At 45.1% G+C, this 21171-nt stretch overlaps 1 long non-coding RNA gene and 1 other non-coding gene across 3 annotated transcripts in view; both read left to right on the top strand.

The window, feature by feature from the left end:
* Nucleotides 1-21171, top strand: part of LOC119936396 — a 94643-nt gene that overhangs the window by 2667 nt on the left and 70805 nt on the right. For both annotated transcript variants that reach the window (XR_005453729.1, XR_005453728.1), the window contains exon 2: nt 2964-3077. This is a non-coding gene — a long non-coding RNA (uncharacterized LOC119936396). The remainder of the gene's footprint in view (nt 1-2963; nt 3078-21171) is intronic.
* Nucleotides 17108-17245, top strand: LOC119936428. The gene has a single exon (XR_005453756.1). It is a non-coding gene; the product is annotated as a small nucleolar RNA SNORA7 (small nucleolar RNA).

Below are 21171 nucleotides of genomic sequence, written 5' to 3'. Positions count from 1 at the left end.
ATATAGAGACGGTCCCTACCCAATAGTGGGCTCACAGTCTAGAAGGGGGAGACAGAGAACAAACCCAAACATATTAACAAAATAAAATAAATAGAATAGATATGTACAAGTAAAATAAATAAATAAATGGAGTAATAAATATGTACAAACATATATACATATATACAGGTGCTGTGGGGAAGGGAAGGAGGTAAGACAGCAGGGATGGAGAGGGGGATGAGGGGGAGAGGAAGGAGGGGGCTCAGTCTGGGAAGGCCTCCTGGAGGAGGTGGGCTCTCAGTAGGGCCTTGAAGGGAGGAAGACAGCTAGCTTGGTGGATGGGCAGAGGGAGGGCATTCCAGGCCCGGGGGATGAAGTGGGCCGGGGGTCGGCGACGGGACAGGTGAGAACGAGGGAGGGTGAGGAGATTAGCGGCAGAGGAGCAGAGGGTGCGGGCTGGGCTGTAGAAGGAGAGAAGGGAGGTGAGGTAGGAGGGGGCGAGGTGATGGACAGCCTTGAAGCCGAGGGTGAGGAGTTTCTCCCTGATGCGCAGATTGATTGGTAGCCACTGGAGATTTTTGAGGAGGGGAGTAACATGCCCAGAGCGTTTCTGGACAAAGACAATCCGGGCAGCAGATTGAAGTATGGATTGAAGTGGGGAGAGACACGAGGATGGGAGATCAGAGAGAGAAGGCTGATGCAGTAGCCCAGACAGGATAGGATAGAGCTTGAACGAGCAGGGTAGCAGTATGGATGGAGAGGAAAGGGCGGAAATTGGCAATGGTCCTGGGAGTCGGAAGGACCCAGGGTCTAGTCCAGGCTCTGCCACTTGTCTGCTGTGTGACCTTGGGCAAGTCACTTAACTTCTCTAGGCCTCAGTTCCTTCATCTATAAAATGGGGATTGTGACTGTGAGCCCCACGTGGGACATGGACTGTGTCCAACTTGATTAGGTTGTATGTGACTGTGAGCCCTGGGTGGGACGGGACCGTGCCTGATCTGATGATTTTGTATCTCCCCTAGCTATGTAGTAAGCACTTAATAACCAAGAAGCAGTGTGGTTCAGTGGCAAGAGCCCGGGCTTGGGAGTCAGAGGTCATGGGTTCTAATCCCGGCTCTGCCACTTGTCAGTTGTGTGGCTTTGGGCCAGTCACTTCACTTCTCTGTGCCTCAGTTACCTCATCTGTAAAATGGGGTTTAAGACTGTGAGCCCCACGTGGGACAACCTGATAACCTTGTATCCCCCCCAGCGCTTGGAACAGTGCTTCGCACATAGTAAGCGCTTAACAAATACCATTATTATTGTTATTATTATAACATAAATGAATCCCTCAGAGGTTGTTATTCATTTAAAGAGAGGTTTTCAAAAATCCTGTTGGTGTGAAAAGCCAATTGTAGATCCCACAACTCTTTCTCCTTATTAAGGGCTGCCAAGGCTGCAGGGGTTAACATAAGAGGACCAAGAGAGGTTTGCCAGCTTTCCAGAATGGGTTGCCCAGGAGTGAACCTCCCTTCCTGGAAATGTTGGTTTGTTAGTTATCAATGCTTCCAGTCTGGTACAAATAGTACTGGGACCCAATGAAATTCACCGATAAATCCATTACCTTTCCAGAATACCCTGATTTAGTCCCAGAGGTGCTTATAACCATTAGAAAAGTGGGAAGAAATATTTAACCAATCACTGGTTGAGCCCACGACAAACTGGAGATATGAATTCAGAGAATATTTAGTAATTAGAATGGATAGCCATAAAAATTACTAGGTGTATGGGTATACTACCAGAACAATTACAGACGGAGGTGGGGCGTTCTGGGAGAGATGTGTCCGTGGCGTCGCTCTGAGTTAGCGACTGCTCAACGGCGAAAGATAAGAGGAAAGATGGCGAAGGTTTTTTTTTTTGGGAATTGTTAAGCATTTACTATGTGCCAGCCACTGTACTAAGAGCTAAAATACACGCTTATCAGGTTGGACACAGTCCATTTCCCAAATGGGGCTCACAGTCTTTTTCCTTATTTTACAGATGAGATAACTGAGGCAGAGAAGTTAAATGATTTACCCAAGTTCACAGGCAGACCCGTGGCAGAGCCGAGATTAGAACTCAAGTCCTTCTGACCCCCAGGCCTGGGACCTATATACTAGGCCATGCTGCTTCTGGTTTATTTGAATTTCTCTCTTTGAAAATCTAACAGGGCTCGTGGTACCGGGTGGAGGAGTAATGAGTTTAGCCAGCGGGGTTTGAATCAAAGCTGCAGTGTCCAGAATCTGAGTGCCCATTTAATTCAGTAGTCTTCTTTTCCTGGGGTCCTGCTCAGACATCCCGTCAGTGGCTTCTTCCCGAGAGTAGTAGGAATAAACAGTATAATGACTGTAGTATTTGTTAAGTGCTTACTATGTGCCAAGCATTGTGATAGATATAGTAAAAGCAGATCAGACACAAGTCCCTGCCCTATATGGGGCTCACAGGCTGTAAACCCATCGTGTGCAGGGACTGTGTCTGTTTATTGTTGTATTGTATCCTCCCAAGCGCTCAGTACAGTGCTCTGCTTACAGTAAGCACTCAACAAATACTATCGACTGACTGATGGGCAAAGAGGGGGGCATCTCAGCCCCATTTTACAGATTGGGAAACTGAGTCCCAGAGAAGTTAAGTGGCTTGCCCAAGGTCACCCAGGAGGCAAGTGGCACTTCTTTCCTTCAGGTAAATGGAAACCATCTGTCAATGCAACACCAGTAACCGCTCTTAGAATTTATGTATTTGATTCCTTTCCTCAGCCCTTATGTGCTCTTGTCTGTTCTTATTTGGATTTTCATTTGTATATTTAAGTTTTTATTTTGCTATTTCCACTGAGAGAGTGCATAGCTTCCCATTACACTCTACTCCCCATATTATTTATAAATCATTTTGGCCTGTCTGCCTACCAAATCAGTGTGAGTTCCTCATGTCTTTCTTCTTTTATAGTTTCCCTGGTGCTTTGCTCTCTTTAGGTGTCCAGTAAATGCCACAGATGGATTGTGGAAAGCTGATCAGAGTGGCTGTAATAGGAATGACTGGTTATCTGAATGGAGTCCAGCTCAAATAACCAAAAAAACAGATCTGAGGTAAGTGAAACAGTTTGAGCAAGCCCCCTTCAGAAGTAGGCAAATCCCTTTTTCTGCTACCCAAACTTTGATTATCTGAATGAATTAATTCGGAGATAGTTTAGAACATTGTTTTCCACTGAAGAGAAGAAAAAGGTTTGGAAATATTTTTGGAAATCAATTCTGTCTATGGACCTTTGATTACGGGGAGTTTTATAGTTTTATTGACTGCTAACTGTATTTTAATATTCATTCATTCAATCGTATTTATTGAGAGCTTACTGTGTGCAGAGCACTGTACTAAGCACTTGGAAAGTATAAGTCGGCAACATATAGAGACAGTCCCTACCCAGTGGTGAATTTATTTTATTTTATTTTTTAGATTTACATATCACTTTTTCTCCAAAGAAGCCGAGTTAATGATGTTTTGCTTAATCACGTACATAACCCCAAATTAAATGATTTAAAATGTTTGAAAATCATCAAAGCAGAATAGAAAAAAATGAAACAAAAACTAAAATTCTTTTTATCCTTTCTTGTCTCACACCATTGTGCTCCAGGTGTAACAGTGAATTTTAGACTAATTTTCCACCTGTGTATTCTCCCAGAGCTTAGTACAGTGCTTTGCACATAGTAAACGTTTAGTAAATATTACCACCACTACTACTAATAGTCACTATTTATAGGAATAGAGCAACCTAAAAAACTCTTTAAAAAATTCTATTTCCCCTTAAAATTCAATTTTGGTTTCACTTTTTGAAAGTGAGCCAAACAAATATAATAGGAATATCTGACTTTTTTAAATGGTTTTTATTAAGTGCTTACTATGTACCAGCCCTGTACTAAGTGCTTGGGTAGATACAAGGTTGGACCCAGTCCACGTCGGCAGGGACCGTCTCTATATGTTGCAAACTTGTACTTCCCAAGCGCTTAGTACAGTGCTCTGCACACAGTAAGCGCTCAATAAATACGATTGATGATGTAGGGCTCACAGTCCTCATCTCCATTTTACAGATGAGGTAACTGAGGCACAGAGAAGTGAAGTGACTTACCCAAGACCACACAGCAGGGAAGTGGTAGAGTGGGGATTAAAATTTAGGTCTTCTGAACCCCAGGCCTGTGATCTTTTCCCACCAGGCCACGCTACTGCCCAGTAACTCCCCATCCCCAGTTTTTCTTATCTTCTCTATTTTTTTGTTACCTTGCCCCATTTTAATACTCCTACAAGCAAGAAACCCCTATCCTCCTTATCCCCACTCTTCCACAGGTCCCTCTGCCACACTCCTGACTCCTCCTCTCTCCACCTCTCTCATCCCTCCCACCCTCCCTTGTCCAATTCTTTTCTATTTTTCTCCTCCCCGCATGGTCCCCGCCTCCCACCCCCCAACCTCCCCATTTTTATTCCATCTTCAACTTATCTCCCTCATGAGGGATAACATGATGAAATCAGCAACAGAGCTGCCAACTATCACCCTCCCACTTCGAGTTTATTTGCCAACGGCAGTATTATTGACTAACACCAATCTTTCAGAGAAGAGAGATAGGATAAACATCCTAGCACACGGAACAACTAAGCCAAGAGTTCTCGATGTGACTGACCTAAAGCAGCATGACACCATGCCAACTTACTCTCCCAAAGCAGTCTGTGTTGACTCCTCCAGGAAGCCTTCCCGGATACATTCCCAACACCCTTGTCGGGTCAACCACCCAAAGTGCCGCCATTAGCACTTCCATGGTCACTCCTTTCCTCTGGTATCTAGGTATATTTTTATATATTCATCTATTTTCCACCTCTTTCATCCTGTACGTTGTCTTGCTTCCCTCTGATCCTTGTTCCTTCCTTTAGCTGGGAATATTTTTTATCTGTCTCCCTGTTAGGTTGTAAGACCCACGAGAGCAGGAAATGAGTCTTGTATTCTATCAAGTGTTTAATACAGTGATTTGTTCTCAGTAAATACTACTGCTTGGCTAGCAGATTGATTGGAGGGTCACTACTAGTCTCGTTCTTACTCTAGGAAGGAGGATTTAGGACCCAGGCAACCAACTTGGTGTGAACAGGGTCTAATAGTAGTAATTATAATAATGTTTGTTAAGTGCTTACTAAGTGCCAATCACTACACTAAGCGCCCCGGGGAGATACAATTCAACCAGATCAGACACAATCCCTGTCCCACATGGAGCTCTCTGTCTAATGGGAGAATGTACAGGATCTTGTCGGTTTTTTGGACTTGGGGGAGAAGGAAGGCTGCTTAAAGCACTTAGTACAGTGCCTGGCACATAATAAGCACTTAACAAATACCACAATTAGTATTAATTAGTATTAAAGAGCAGACTTTCCATCCCATACGTCTTCCCTTGCTTTTCCCTAAAATCTAGACTGTGAACTCATTGCGGGCAGGGGACATGTTCACCAATTTTGTTGCATTGTACTCTGTCAAGCGCTTAGTACTGTGCTCTGCACCGAGTTAGCACTCAGTAAGTACCATTGATTGGTTGATTTCCAGGCCGGACAATAATAATAATAATAATAATAATAATGGCATTTATTAAGCGCTTACTATGTGCAAAGCACTGTTCTAAGTGCTGGGGAGGTTACAAGATGATCAGGTTTTCCCACGGGGGGCTCACAGTCTTAATCCCCATTTACAGATGAGGCAACTGAGGCCCAGAGAAGTGAAGTGACTTGCCCAAAGTCACACAGCTGACAACTGGCAGAGCCGGAAGTTTAGTGCAGTGCCTGGCACATAGTTAAGTACTTAACAAATACCACAATTTTTATTGTTATTATTAACTGTACTTGTACTCTTCCAAGCTCTTAGTATGGTGCTCTGCATACGAAGAGTAAGCCCTCAATAAATACCACTGATTGATTGATTGAGCCGCAAAAATAGTGGAGTCATTTACTCTCTTTCTGCTCCCTCTTTGCTCTCTCTCCCTTCCTCTCTCCCTCCCTCTCCCCTCAAGACCCATCGAATTCAGGTTTCTCATTAACTTTAAGTGCCAGTTTTAAATGGATTTTCAAACTTTCATTTTACATTTTGAGTATTTTCTAAGCCGTAAAACCAAGAAACATGACTGAAGTTAGCAGGTGTGCCTCGAGGGGAAAACTGAGGTCACAGCTGTGTCTTGGGAGGGGAACGTGAACTACTGAAAGACGTGAAAATGAAATGGTTTTACAGGATTTGGCTTGGCAAATAATCGTATGTGTTACAGGGGTCAGTCATTTTGGGATAACTGTGTCCATTACACATATGTTAAGGTGTTTTGTGTAATGGGAATTGAAAACGTTGCTCTTTTGTTCTTACAGTTTTAGAAATTCTCTCTTCCCTGTTTTACTTATTTATTTTTAAATTTTACTTCCCTGATATATCCCAGCTCAGCCTGTGGAGCCTGCTGTGTTACCTTGGGCAAGGCACTTCTCTGTGCCTTAGTTTCTTTATCTGTAAAATGGGGATTCAAGACCAGTTCTGCCTCCTGCTTAGGCAGTGAGCCCCATGTAGGACAGGCCCCAGGTCCGACCTGCTTACCTTGTATCGCAGTATAATGCTTGACACATAGTAAGCTTGACAACTACCATAGAAATAATAATAACAATTGTCTAGCCAGATAAAATTCTATAAACAATCCATCTGCAGATTTTTAAAAACTGGATATTACTTACTGGACTCTGGTAATGATGGTATTAAGTTCATTCAATTCATTCATTCCCCTTTTAGACTGTGAGCCCACTGTTGGGTAGGGACTGTCTCTATATGTTGCCAATTTGTACTTCCCAAGTGCTTAGTACAGTGCTCTGCACATAGTAAGCGCTCGATAAATACGATTGATGATGATGATGATTCAATTGTATTTATTGAGTGCTTACTTTGTGCAGAGCACTGTACTAGGCACTTAATAATAATTATGGTATTTGTTAAGTGCTATGTGCCAGGCACTGTACTAAGCAATGGGGTAGATACAAGCAAATTCATTCATTCATTCATTCAATCGTATTTATTGAGTGCTTACTGTGTGCAGAGCACTGTACTAAGCGCTTGGGAAGTACAAGTTGGCAACATATAGAGATGGTCCCTACCCAACAGTGGGCTCACAGTCTAGAAGGGGGAGACAGACAACAAAATAAAACATATTAACAAAATAAAATAAATAGAATAAATATGTACAAGTAAAATAGAGTAATAAATATGTACAAACATATATAAATATATACAGGTGCTGTCTCTTAGGATGGGGACAGGGACTGCCTGGTTTCATTTCCTTTTATTTTTCCCAGTGCTCAGCGGAGGGCTTGGGATTACCAGAGGATTTATACTGTGGTTGTTCCTTCGAGAGTTTTTGTTGTCGCACATCCCTGTCCCATGTGGAGCTCACAGTCTCAACCCCCATTTTACAGATGAGGTAACTTAGGCCCAGAGAAGTGAAGTGCCTTGCCCCAGTCTATAGTCTACAGCAGACCAGTGGCGGAACCAGGATTAGAATCAATCAATCAATCAATCGTATTTATTGAGCGCTTACTGTGTGCAGAGCACTGTACTAAGCGCTTGGGAAGTCCAAGTTGGCAACATATAGAGACGGTCCCTACCCAACAGTGGGCTCACAGTCTAAAAGGGGGAGACAGAGAACAAATGACCTTCCAGGCCCCTGCTCTAGCTACTACGCCATGCTGCTTCTCCAGTACTTACTGAGCGCAAAGCACTGTAGTAAGTGCTGAGATAGCTCCATTTTCCCAAGGGTCCCAGTTCCTTTTGATAGGAAGCTAGGTGCAAGAGATGGGTGGGAGCCGTGATGTATCACTAAACAGACACAGACCCTTCCCACAGTGAGAATGGGAATTTTTCTCCTCTCCATAAATTCCCTCTAGTTGCCCAGTACAGGCTTACACAGGCCAAGCTTTCCTCCTCCTCCTCCTCCTCCTCAATCATATTTATTGAGTGCTTACTATGTGCAGAACACTGTACTAAGCGCTTGGGAAGTACAAATTGGCAACATATAGAGACAGTCCCTACCCAACAGTGGGCTCACAGTCTAGAAGGGGGAGACAGAGAACAAAACCAAACATACTAACAAAATAAAATAAATAGAATAGATATGTACAAGTAAAATAAATAAATAAATAGAGTAATAAATATGTACAAACATATATACATATATACAGGTGCTGTGGGGAAGGGAAGGAGGTAAGATGGGGGGATGGAGAGGGGGACGAGGGGGAGAGGAAGGAAGGGGCTCAGTCTGGGAAGGCCTCCTGGAGGAGGTGAGCTCTCAGTAGGGCCTTGAAGGGAGGAAGAGAGCTAGCTTGGCGGATGGGCAGAGGGAGGGCATTCCAGGCCCGGGGGATGACGTGGGCCGGGGGTCAATGGCGGGACAGGCGAGAACGAGGTACGGTTTCCTCCCTCTCTCCCTCTCCAGCCCGTGCCCTTATGGGGTGGGAGGGGTTGTAGAAGGAGCAGCCTTGGAATCTCAACGGTTACAGGTATAAAGGTTGGAAAGGTTGGCTCTTGGACGATCCTGGCTCTGCCCCTGGCTCAACTCTCCTTGACTTCCCTGTCACGTGAGGACAGTATCGAATTGCCAGGTCCAGGGTGTAGTAAGAGCAGTGCCACTCTTGCAAGTAAAGAAACCAAGCCCTGGCCCACAGGGAAGAACTGCACACCACAGACCAGCAATCTCTGGGAGGGTTATGTTTTTGGGTTGGGTGGCGTGGGCTGGGCTAGGGTTACAGATAGAGAGTAAGCTCACTGTGGGAGGGGAATGTATCTCTTGCTTCAGTTGTGCTTTCCGGCGCACTTAATACTACACATTGCTCTGCACACTGTTAAGAGCCCAGGAAGCAGTATGGCTTAGTGGATAGAGCACAGGCCTGGGATCAGAAGGACCAAGTCATAATCCCAGTTCTGCCACTTGTGTGCTGTGTGACCTTGGGGCAAGGCGCTTCACTTCTCTGGGCTTCGGTTAGCTCATCTGCAAAATGGAGATTCAGACTAAGAGCCCCATGCGGGACAGGGACTGTGTCCAACCTGATTAACTTCAGCAGTTAGTAAAGTGACTGGAACATAGTAAGCACTTAACAAATACCATTAAAAAAAAAAGAAGTACTACTGATTGATCTTGGGAGTTCAGGGTCTCTCTTCCCAGTGGCAGTGCACAGGGGTTCAGACCAGCCTGGGGTCATCTCTTATCCCAATGCAGAACCGGGAGAGGACACGACAGTGGTATTTTGGGAAACGTGGCAAGCAGAATACCATTCATTCATTCATTCATTCAGTTGTATTTATTGAGTGTTTACTGTATGCAGAGCACTGTACTAAGCACTTGGGAGAGTACAGTATATCACTAAACAGACACAGACCCTTCCCACAATGAGCTTACAGACTAGAGGGGGAGACAAACATTAATATAAATAAATTACAGGTAGGCCATCAGATACCATGGTATGATTTGAACCAATGCGGACTTTTTTGAAAAAGAGAAATGAAAGCTGCTCATGGATGATGCTTCATGTCAGTAGACTGCATGCCCAGAGATGAGTCAGTTGGTCAATCGTATTTATTGAGCCCTTACTGTATGCAGAGGACTGTATTAATCACTTGGGAGAGTTCAATATAACAATAAACAGACACATTCCCTGCCCACAACAAGCTTACAGTCAGATGCCCCCCATGCTCTGCTAGGAAGGCAGTATCCAGAATGGCCTGCTGTGGCCATTTGCACCTGTGCTTAAACTGAAGTGTGGGAAAAATCTGGGAAGTGGACATGGGAGATCCTTGTGCAGGTGATCACTCTTCTGGGATGAAGGGGAGGACTGAGCCTATTAGAAGCAGCGTGGCTCAGTGGAAAGTGCACGGGCTTGGGAGTCAGAGGTCATGGGTTTGAATCCCGGCTCCGCCACTCGTCAGCTGTGTGACCTTGGGAAAGTCACTTCACTTCTCTGGGCCTCAGTTACCTCATCTGTAAAATGGGGATGAAGACTGTGAGCCCCACGTGGGACAACCTGATCACCTTGTATCCTCCCCAGTGCTTAGAACAGTGCTTTGCACATAGTAAGTGCTTAACAAATGCCATTATTATTATTATTATCATTACTACTAATAATGTCAATAAGTAAAATGTCATGGAACATCACACGATTGAGTGCTTGCATAATGGTCTCACTGACTGCTTAAGTCCCAGCAGAAGCAAATACCCTCTTGATGTCTTTAAAAAACCGGGTTTGTCCTTGCGTGGAGGTTCTGCTGATGTAATATTACTTGATTTAAGAATAGCCTTTGTCTCTATGTTAGAGAGGAGAAGCAGATGGCTTGTTCCTGACCCTGAGTTTCCAGGAAATTTTCTGTCTGAGGTTCAGAAGAACGCATGGGAACGATTGGGTTGTAGTAGAGCAATCAAGCAGCGTGGCCTGGTGGAAAGAGCCCAGGCTTGGGAGTCCCAGGTCCTAGTCTCTATTCTCAGCTCTGCCACTTGACTGCTGGGTGACCTGGGGCAAGTTACTTCACTTCTCTGGGCCTCAGTTTCCTCATCTATAGAGGAGGGTTTCTATTCTCTCTCCTGCTTAGACTGTGAGCCCCATGTGGGGCAGAGACTTAGTCCGAGCTGATTATTCCGTACCTGCCCCAACGCTTAACGCAATACTTGGTACATAATAATGATAAAAATGAAAATAATAACGGTATTTGTTGAGCGCTTACTATGCGGCAGGCACTGTACTAAGAACTGAGGAGAATACAAGCAAACTAAGTTGGACACAGTCTCTGTCCCGTGTGGGGTTCGCAGTCTCAATCCCATTTTAGAGATGAGGTAACTGAGGCAGAGAAGAGAAGCGACTTGCCCAAGGTCACAAAGCATGCAAGTAGTGGAGCTGGGATTAGAACCCATGACCTTTTGATTCCAGGCCTGTGCTCTATCCACTATGCCATGCTGCTTCTCTTATAATCAATCAATCAATCAATCGAATTTATTGAGTGCTTACTGTGTGCAGAGCACTGTACTAAGCGCTTGGGAAGTCCAAGTTGGCAACATATAGAGATAGTCCCTACCCAAGAGTGGGCTCGCAGTCTAAAAGGGGGAGACAGAGAACAAAACCAAACATACTAACAAAATAAAATAAATAGAATAGATATGTACAAGTAAAATAAATAAATAAATAAATAGAGTAACAGGCACTTAATATGTACCTTGATTATGATTATTATTATTATAGATCTGACTGCAGCTCCCGAAACATGGTTTGAGTGCAGATTAGTGGGGATTATGGAGAAGCTGCTACCAGCATAGCAAGATAAGGGCTTCTGCTAGTGGGGAAGTAAGAGGGCTTCATCCTCTCCCTGGCTCTCAGGGGCAAGAAGGAAGGTTGGTTGAAATGTGGGATGTCAACCAGATTTGGCTGCTTCCCACTACCTGCATTATCCTCACCTTCGTGGGGCTCAAAGAGCTCCAAAACTGCCAGGCGGATGTGGGAAGTCAATCAATCAGTGGTATTTATTGAGCGCTCACTATGTACAGAGCACTGTCCTAAGTGTTTGGGAGAGAACAGTACAACAGAATCAGCAGACGCGTTCCTTGCCTGTAACGAGTCATTGAATCCTCAGTCAGGAAGGGGCTTTGGAGAGCATTCTGTCCATCCCCCTGCCTGGACCAGACAGACACACCTCAGTCCCCTTTTTAAAGATCCCTAAAGAAGGGATGGTACTTCCCGGGCTTTGGAATGCTCTTCATGATTTTAATTGCTTTATCCAAAAACGATTTCCCTTTTTCTCATGAATTTAAATTACTTTATTAGGAAGTGCTCTACCATCCCTCTCCTGCCCCCTCCCTTCCCCATATCCCCCCTGCATTCAGGTGCCCAAGGGGAGAGAGACTACTCCTCTCTCGTCCTTTTCCCGTGTTCCTTTTCTGCTCCCATGCTGCTGCTTTTCTAGAGCACCATCAGTCAGAGCCCTGGGGCTTGGTGCCCCTGAAGTGTTCTGACACCGGCACATTCAGATCACGGGGTAAAGTGCTGTCGGAGTGACTGTGGAGAAGGAATCAGCCATCGTGGATGCTAAACTTCGGGATATAGTGATAATGAGCTTATATTCATTCATTCAACTGTATTTATTGAGCGCTTACTGTGTGCAGAGCACTGTACTAAGTGCTTGAGAAAGCACGATGCAACAGTAAAAGTGATATTCCCTGCCCACAATGAGCTTACAGTTGGATTACCTTGTATCTGCCCCAGAGCTTAGAACAGTGCTGGCACATAGTAAGTGCTTAATAAATACTGTAATTATTATTATTATTATTTTTGTTAGAAGATATAAGAGGGAATCTGCAGCAGAGTGGGTGGAGGGGAGGGAGGATAGAAGACTAGGGGGTGGAACGGGAAGGGGAGGACGGGGCTTCTGAGCCTTCGCCTGTTGTGACGCCCAAATGTGGGACACTGTGGGCAGGTAAGGGGACAAAGTGGGAGTGGGGAGCTGAGAGACCAACAACGATGAAACTCGTTTGCAGGGACTGCAGCCCGGGTTGACGAATTTGAAATAAACTGGATGAGCTTGGGGAGGGATTCCCTAAAACTGGGGTGGGAGCCACTGCTGCTGCCCACACAATGGTATCAGTGCCCAAGAAGGGTTTGGGTGAGCTCCGTGCTACACCCTCCTGGGCCAGGTCTCTTGGGACGCCACAAAGCTGGAGCAGCGTGGCTCAGTGGATAGACCATGGGCCTGGGAGTCGGGAGGTCATGGATTCTAATCCCACCTCTGCCATGTGTCTGCTGTGTGACCTTGGGGAAGTCACTTCAATTCTCTGGGCCTCGGTTACCTCATCTGGAAAATAATGATGGTATTTGTTAAGTGCTTACTATGTGAAAAGCACTGTTCTAAGCACTGGGGGGATACAAGGTGATCAGATTGTCCCACCAAGGGCTCACAGTCTTAATCCCCATTTTACAGATGAGGGAACTGAGGCACAGAGAAGTTAAGTGACTTGCCCAAAGTCACACAGCTGACAGTTGGCAGAGCCGGGATTTGAACCCATGACCTCTGACTCCAAAACCTGTGCTCTTTCCACTGAGCCACGCTGTAAAATGGGGATTAAGAGTGTGAGCCCTAACCTGACTAACTGTGACTAACCTCTAGACTGCGAGCTCACTGTGGGCAGGAATGCTTCTGTTTGTTGTTATCTTGTACTCTCCCAAGCTATAATCAGGTTAGACACAGTCCCTGTCCCCGTGGGACTCACAGTCTTAATCACTATTTTACAGATGAGGCAGCTGAGGCACAGAGAAGTGAAGTGACTTGCCCAAGGTCACACAGCTGACGAGTGGCAGAGGCAGGATTAGAATCCATGACCTCCTGACTCGCAGGCCCGTGCTCTGCTCACTAGGCCATGCTGCTTCTCATAGACCATAATGCTTCTCTTAGAGCCCAGTGGATATCTCTTGACGTGTCAGTTCTAGGGGCAAGCGCTTAGTACAGTGCTCTGCACACAGTAAGCGCTCAATAAATATGATTGATTGATTGATTGATTTCCCCGCTTTTTATTCTCACCCTTTCCCTGTGGCCAGATTCCTTCTGTGGTTCAAATATGTTGGCAGTTGCCCCCGGAGTGTTTTCAAGCTATCGGCCCTGTTCCTCACCTCCTGTACATCAGGAGACCTTTCACACATTTCATAATAGTTTTCTCAGCTCTAGGCATGCCTTGGCTTGCTTTTTTACATAGTTTTAGTGATGGTGTTTAGTAAGTGTTTCTTGGGTGCCAAGCACTGTCGTAGGTACTGAACGTAGTCTCTCTGTCCCACGCAGGGCTCACAATCTCAAAGAGAGGGAAAGCAGGCACCACTGCCACCTTCCAGATCTTTTTGCGTTCAACTCACCGCTTAATCTGGTGCTTGGACATTGATAACCCAGTGCTTGGACATCCCCCTCTGGACTGTAAACTTGTTGTAAGCAGGAAATGTGTGTGTTTATTGTTATAGTGTACTTTCCCAAGTGCTTAGCATTCTGCAAATGGCAAGTGCTCCATAAATGCAATTGAATTAATGAATGAATGAATAAATGAATAAAGCATAAGTAGGTGCTGAATAAGTACCCTAATTAAATCATGCCCAATTTAAACCCAGGTCCTATGGTTCTCTTTGAGGTTCTTGTATGACTTAAGCACTCAGTACACTGCAAATGCTCAGTAAATCCAGTTGAAAGATTGGTGACTTGAATTTTGCAGAATCTCCATCATTTGCTTGGTGTCTGGCAGTGTGCCTGACTTTCATTCATTCATTCATTCATTCAATCGTATTTATTGAGCTCTCACTATGTGCAGAGCACTGTACTAAGCACTTAGGCAAGTATAGTATAACAATAAGCAGACACATTCCTGCTTCTGAAACAGCAAACCACAGCAATGGCCAATTGGGTGAATGCTTTGCGTCTCCTCTCACCTGAGATCTGCCGATCCACTTTAATCCCGACCTTCAGCAAGGGCAGGCCTTCTCAGAGCTGAGATGCGCCATTTAGGTCAAAACCGAGTAATTATTTGGGGAAGGTCCCTAGGCTTTCTCCTTTCACTTCTCTTCTGGGTCCGTGCCTATTCCACTGGGGAGGAAAGCAGCATCTGAAAGCGTGAGGACCAAATTGCTCTGTGACTCAGAGCCCCTTGAAGGCAACCCGTCAAGCTCCAACTCTATTTGCCAGAAAATGAGGCAGCCCCAGCTAACACCACCTGCTGAGAGGACCCCCTCTCCACTTTTAAGGAGTGTTGCCTTTGTACAGCTTAATGGCTGGAGTTCATTCATTCATTCATTCATTCAATCGTATTTATTGAGTGCTTACTGTGTGCAGAGCACTGTACTAAGCGCTTGGGAAGTCCAAGTTGGCAACATATAGAGACGGTCCCTACCCAACAGTGGGCTCACAGTCTAGAAGGGGGAGACAGAGAACAAAACAAAACAAATTAACAAAATAAAATAAATAGAATAAACATGTACAAATAAAATAAATAAATAGAGTATTAAATACGTACAAACATATATACATATATACAGGTGCTGTGGGGAGGGGAATGAGGTAAGGCGGGGGGATGTGGAGCCAGGAGAGGAGAGGACCCATCATTACCAGCACTTCAGTCCCCCATTAAGACAATTAGAAGCGCTAGGAGCTAATCTGTGTCTACACGCTCACCTCCAGCACTAATGGACATGTCTGTAATTTATTTATTTATATTAATGTCTGTCTCCTCCTCTAGACTGTAAGCTCGATGTGGGCAGGCAAGGTGCCAGTTTATTGTTACATTGTTCTCTCCTAAGTGCTTAGTACAGTGCCCTGCAAACAGTAAGCACTCAGTAAATAAGACTGACTGACTAGAGAGAAAAGCAATATTTCAGCCAGTTGGGATAAAGGATTGTTGGGGTGAGTACACCCTCACATGGCCGTTTACCTGTGGCAGGACACTTATTTGCCTTTTAATTCCTGCGCAGTGGGTGGCATTTGTGTTCATCGGTTCATTTTAGAGCCACATGTGTTGATCTGGCCTGACATTTTAATCATGCAAATTAGGATAGGCTTAATGAAGGAAAAATTAATTTTGCAACTGCTTCTGGGTTCACGGTGACAGCTTTGTTAATGCTATCACATTTCCGATATGGTCAGCAACTTTACAGAAACCCATGGGAGCGTTCACATGCGGAGTAAAGGTTAAAGCAAGAAATCACACACCGTTCTTCCCGACATCTCTGGTCGCCGTTGTAATGGGTGGGAGTCCGAGGGAGCGCGTTTTCAGCACAGTGTTTCCAAAGCTTTTCTCTGTTATTTAGGAAGTTCTGCCCCAGGTGGATTTATTGTGGTTCTTTTTATTTCTTGGGTGGGAACAGGCAAAACTGTGAAGCAGGCACCGCAGGGACGATCCAGCTTAGCTTTTTGTGATTTCTAGACGCCGGGCTCTTGTTCGTCGGGGGAATCAGCAGAGCGAATCATTCTTTCTGTGCAAGTGTCTGCCCTGTTCATCCACTTGCATGACTTCACTCAAGGGGCCGGGGCCTAGCATGATCTCTGGGCATGGGGGAGCCTTGGGTCTCCTGATCGCCGGGCATGGATTGGCAGGAAACTTTGAAATCTCATTTGTTGCCAATTTTCTCTTTCCCCAGTTGACCCTTTTGTGTTTTTCATTTTCTCTGGGAGGTCGAGCGGAGACTTATGCAATGGAAAACAGATAGGAGTAAGCAGATTATCCATCACCGCAGGTGCTGCTAAATACGAAAAAAAAACAAAGGGGCTGCTGAAGTGATTGGCTCTGCCCGGGATCACCCTATCTCTGAGTCACATTGAAAAGTGGGCAGAGTTTCACCGCTGTGAATCAAGGGATCTGTGTGCACCTTCTGTTTTCCACTGGGAACAGATAGGCCTCCCAGCGGCGCCCTTTGGCCTGGCTCCCTTCGCCGAGGGGGCGGAAGGACCTGGGTTCTAATCCTGGCTCTGCCACCTGTCTGCTGTATGACCCTGGGCAAGCCACTTCTCTGTGTGTCAGTTACTTCATCTGTGAAATGGGGATTAAGACTGTGAGCCCCATGTGGGTCCAATCCGATTTGCTTGTATCCATCCAGTGCTAAATACAGTGCCTGGCACATAGTGAGCGCTTAACAAATACCACAGTGATTATTACTGATTCATTCATTCAATTGTATTTATTGAGCGCTTACTGTGTGCAAAGCACTGATTAAGCGCTTGGAAGAGTACAGTGCAAGAACAGACACATTCCCTGCCCACAACGAGCTCACAGTCTAGAGGAGAAGGTCCCATTATTATTATTAGAGGAAGAAGAGTGAGGGCAGAACTGGTGATCTCTTTCAATCGCCCAGGGTGGACTGCTTTTTCCTGGACCCGAGGAAGCGTACAATCAGTCAGTGGCATTTATTACAAACCTACTGTCATCATCATCATCAATCGTATTTATTGAGCGCTTACTGTGTGCAGAGCACTGTACTAAGCACTCAGGAGAGTACAATAGAATTAGGAGGTGCTATCCCTGCCCTCAAGGGGTTTAAAATCTAACAAAGGAGACAGATACTGAAATAATAACAATATGACTCCTTCTCAGAGTTGCACCTGGAGGGTTTCCAGTATTCTACCAGTCTTGACTATGGGAGGGAGAGTAAAGCAGAAGCATATCCATTCCATTCCTAGCTTGGGCAGTGGCTAGCGAGTGGAAGGCAATCTGCTATAAGTCGAAACTCCCTGGGCTGGGCAGCAGCAGCATGGGAGAGAGTCGAGGGCGGAGACTCGAGTTTACTGTGCGGAAGGAAGCAATGGTAAACCGCTTCTGTATTTTTACCAAGAAAACTCTTTGGATACGTTACCAGAACTATTGCAGACGGAGGTTGCAATATTGCATGGGTCGGCGAAGTCTAGACGGCATAAGATAAGGGGGATGAAGGAGAGGTGGATATGCATATGAGTTAGTGTTTAAATATTCGGGAAGGTAGGTCATCCTGGCTCCGACATTTGTCTGCTGTGTGACCTTGGGCAAGTCACTTCACTTCTCTGTGCCTCAGTTACCTCATCTGTAAAATGGGGATCGAGACCCTGAGCCCCAGGTGGGACAGGGACTGTGTCCAACCCGATTTGCTCATATCCACCCCAGCATTTAGTACAGTGCCGGGTATGTAGTAAGTGCTTAATGTATACCTCAATTATTGTTATTTTTATTATGATTATCATTGTTATTAGAAAGGCTACTAGGAACTGTGAGAAGATAAGAGTGTAGCAGTGCAAAAGCGTCCAAGTGTTATGGGCTGGTAATTTGATTTAAGAACACACTGAAGAGGTCCAGAAGTGGAACCGTGAATTGTCCAAGCCCTAATTCTTCCCACAGATTCAGGTCCCCCCCCATTCCACTTGTGCACTGCCCCCTGCCCTCCCCAACCAACCCCTGGCCAAAAAGCTACTTCCAAGGGGCTTGCAGTCTAAGAGGGAAGGGGAGCAGGTATTTAATCTTCGTTTTACAGATGAGGAAACTGAGATTCAGACAAGTTAAAAGACACGCTATGGTCATAAGACAGGTGGCGGAGCCAGGATTAGAACCTAGGTCTTCTGAGTCCCAGTCCTGCCACCTTTTCACTACAAGTCATGAAGAAAATAATGGCTATTCATGAAGTGTACTGTGAGCCCACTGTTGGGTAGGGACTGTCTCTATATGTTGCCAACTTGTACTTCCCAAGCCCTTAGTACAGTGCTCTGCACACAGTAAGCGCTCAATAAATACGATTGATTGATTGATTGATTATAGTATTTATCAAGTGCTTACCATGTACTAAGTACTGGGGAGGATGCAATCCCTCACCCACATGGAAACCAAGGCCTGGAGAGACTTAAGTGATTTACTTGAGGCCTGTGACAGGGATGGGATTAGAACCCATGACTCCTGGTTCCCAAACTCATGCTCTTTTCACTGGGCCATACTCTCCACCCCCCACCCCACAAAACACACACACACACACACACACACACACACACACACACACACACACCCATTCTTTATCGTAGTTGTCCTTCCAATTTCAGTATGCACTTCTTTTGGAACTGCTCCTTTGAACACTCGTGGCCATGCAGTGCAGCCTCTCCTGACTAAGCCCTCCTTTCCTCTTCTCCCACTCCTTGGGTGTTGTCCTGACTTGCTCCCTGTATTCACCCCCTCTCCCACCCCACAGCACTTATGTACATATCTGTCATTTATTTATTTATATCAATGCCCATCTCCCCCTCTAGACTGTAAGCTCATTGTGGGCAGGGAATGTGTCTTTATTGTTGTATTGAATCTCCCAAGCACTTAGTACAGTGCTCTGCACACATTAAGCACTCAATAAATACGAATGAATGAATGAATGAAGTAAATATGATTAGAGCTTGGCACAGTCTCTCTAATTATTTACAATATAATGCCCCTCATCCCCCAGGACCCAAGGCCAACTCCAAATCTTGCCAACCCTCATCTATAAAATGGGGATTGAAACTGTAAGTCCTAAGTCAATCAATCAATTGTATTTATTGAGCGCTTACTGTGTGCAGAGCACTGTACTAAGCTCTTGGGAAGTACAAGTTGGCAACACATAGAGACAGTCCTTACCCAACAGTGGGCTCACAGTCTAAAAGGGGGAGACAGAGAACAAAACCAAACATACCAACAAAATAAAATAAATAGAATAGATATGCACAGTGGGACAGGGACTGTGCCCAACCCAATTTGGTTGTATCCACCCCAGCGCTTAGCACAGTGCCTGGCATAGAGTAAGCACTTAACAAATACCATAATTATTATAATCCATTTATTCAGTAGTGTACCAAGTAACACCACAGTGGCTTTGCCCATTGATTGGAATTATGTAGTCACCATGCAGACTAGGAAACTGCTGAGTAAAGAGGTAGCCCTGCTTTCCGTATTTTGTCACAGAAAGGACATCAACACCGTTAGTCGGCCATTCAACTGCTGAGCCACAGTGATATTTCAGAGACAGATTTAGCAGAGGAAGTGGAAGAATTTTCATCTAAGGCAAGGTTAAAAGCACTGTGAGAAAGACTTCTTTTTCACATAATGAAATGTCAGGGAAACGGTTGGCTTGACAGACAGGAAAAGAAAAATCTGATGGTGCAGTGTCACCAGAGAGGCAGGAGAGTCTCCATGATGGGGCAGGCCTTTCCTGTCATGGCTCCTAAAGCTTGGCGAGGGGGGGAAAGCGGGGATGAAAGCCAGGAGCATCTCTCCCTGTTTTAATCCTCAAATTGGGAGCCGAAAACTTGCCGTCCAGTCTTCCGCCATGAGGAGCTCGTGTTCTTAGAGGCCATGATTCACAATTCGTGAACTTCATAGGGCTTGGAGCCCGTGTGATTCACGCGGGCTAGTGCTTTTAATTAGAGTGCTCTGCACATTAATATCTTCTGCTGTGCTCTTTTGCGTTAACATCCGTGCCAAAGACTCGAGCACCCTGTATTACACCGTGTTCAGTGGAGGTGCTTTGTCCTATACTGCTTTATGCTGTTGTGCTTCAAGGACAGTGAATCATGCTCAAAGCTCCTTTATATCGAAGCACTTTGTAGAGCAATCTTTATTCTGGTGTGATTCATGCTGTTCAGGTTCTGCCGCAGTACTTACACTGTACTGACTCATGCTGTTAGTTCTTTGTATTGAAGTGCTTTGTACGTGTCACTATATTTTAATGGGTTTTACTGTTCTATACAGTTGATTCAAAGTCAGTCAGGCTGCAAAAGCAAAAAGCTAACACTGGATTGCATTTTAGCCGTATTTAAAGAAAAGAACAGCTCTAGTCTTTTGGTTAGACAGATTTTGATACAATGTAGAAGAGAAGTCTCAGGTCCAAGGATTTTTAGGGGAAAAAATCAGCAGACACCAGAATTACAATGTAGGTAATCCATATTTTTGCATCTTCTGTTCTTGATGGGTAGCAGACTCCTCCTCATAGAAGAGGGTTTTGATAATAGCAATAATAATAATTACGGTATCTATTAAGCATCTACTGTGTGACAGACACTGTACTAAGCACAGGGGTGGATAAAAGCAAATTGGGTTGGACACAATCCCTGTCTCAGGTGGGGCTCACAGTTGCGATCCCCATTTTTTCAGATGAGGGAACTGAGGCAGAGAGGTGAAGTGACTTGCCCAAGGTCACACAGCAGATGTGGCAAAGCTGGGATTAGAACCCATGACCATCTGACACCCTGGCCTGTGCTCTATCCACTATGCCATGCTGCTTCTCATGCTACCTGATCTTTTTTCAGTATCGATATCACATACGGAGCCAGGTATTAGTAAAACACAAACATGGCAGTATACTTGATATTAAAAGGAAATTAAGCACATCTGATTTTAGCATCCATCTAACTCTCTAAATAAAAACATTATGACCAGCAGAACCGGTCTTTCTCCTGTGAAACCCTTCAGAGAACCCACTAAATGTATTCGGTCACTTGAACCAAACAACAAGCCCGTCAGTAAGCTGAAGTCCTGGGAGTTGCTCTATCTCTAATAATAATAATTCATCATAATCATCAATCGTATTTATTGAGCGCTTACTGTGTGCAGAGCACTGTACTAACCGCTTGGGAAGTACAAATTGGCAACATATAGAGACAGTCCCTAC

Source organism: Tachyglossus aculeatus, chromosome 13 (assembly GCF_015852505.1).
Source record: "Tachyglossus aculeatus isolate mTacAcu1 chromosome 13, mTacAcu1.pri, whole genome shotgun sequence".
In the NCBI taxonomy this organism is placed as follows: Eukaryota; Metazoa; Chordata; class Mammalia; order Monotremata; family Tachyglossidae; genus Tachyglossus; species Tachyglossus aculeatus.
The sequence above is the reverse complement of the archived record's forward strand: the minus strand, read 5'-3'. Positions and strand labels throughout refer to the sequence as shown.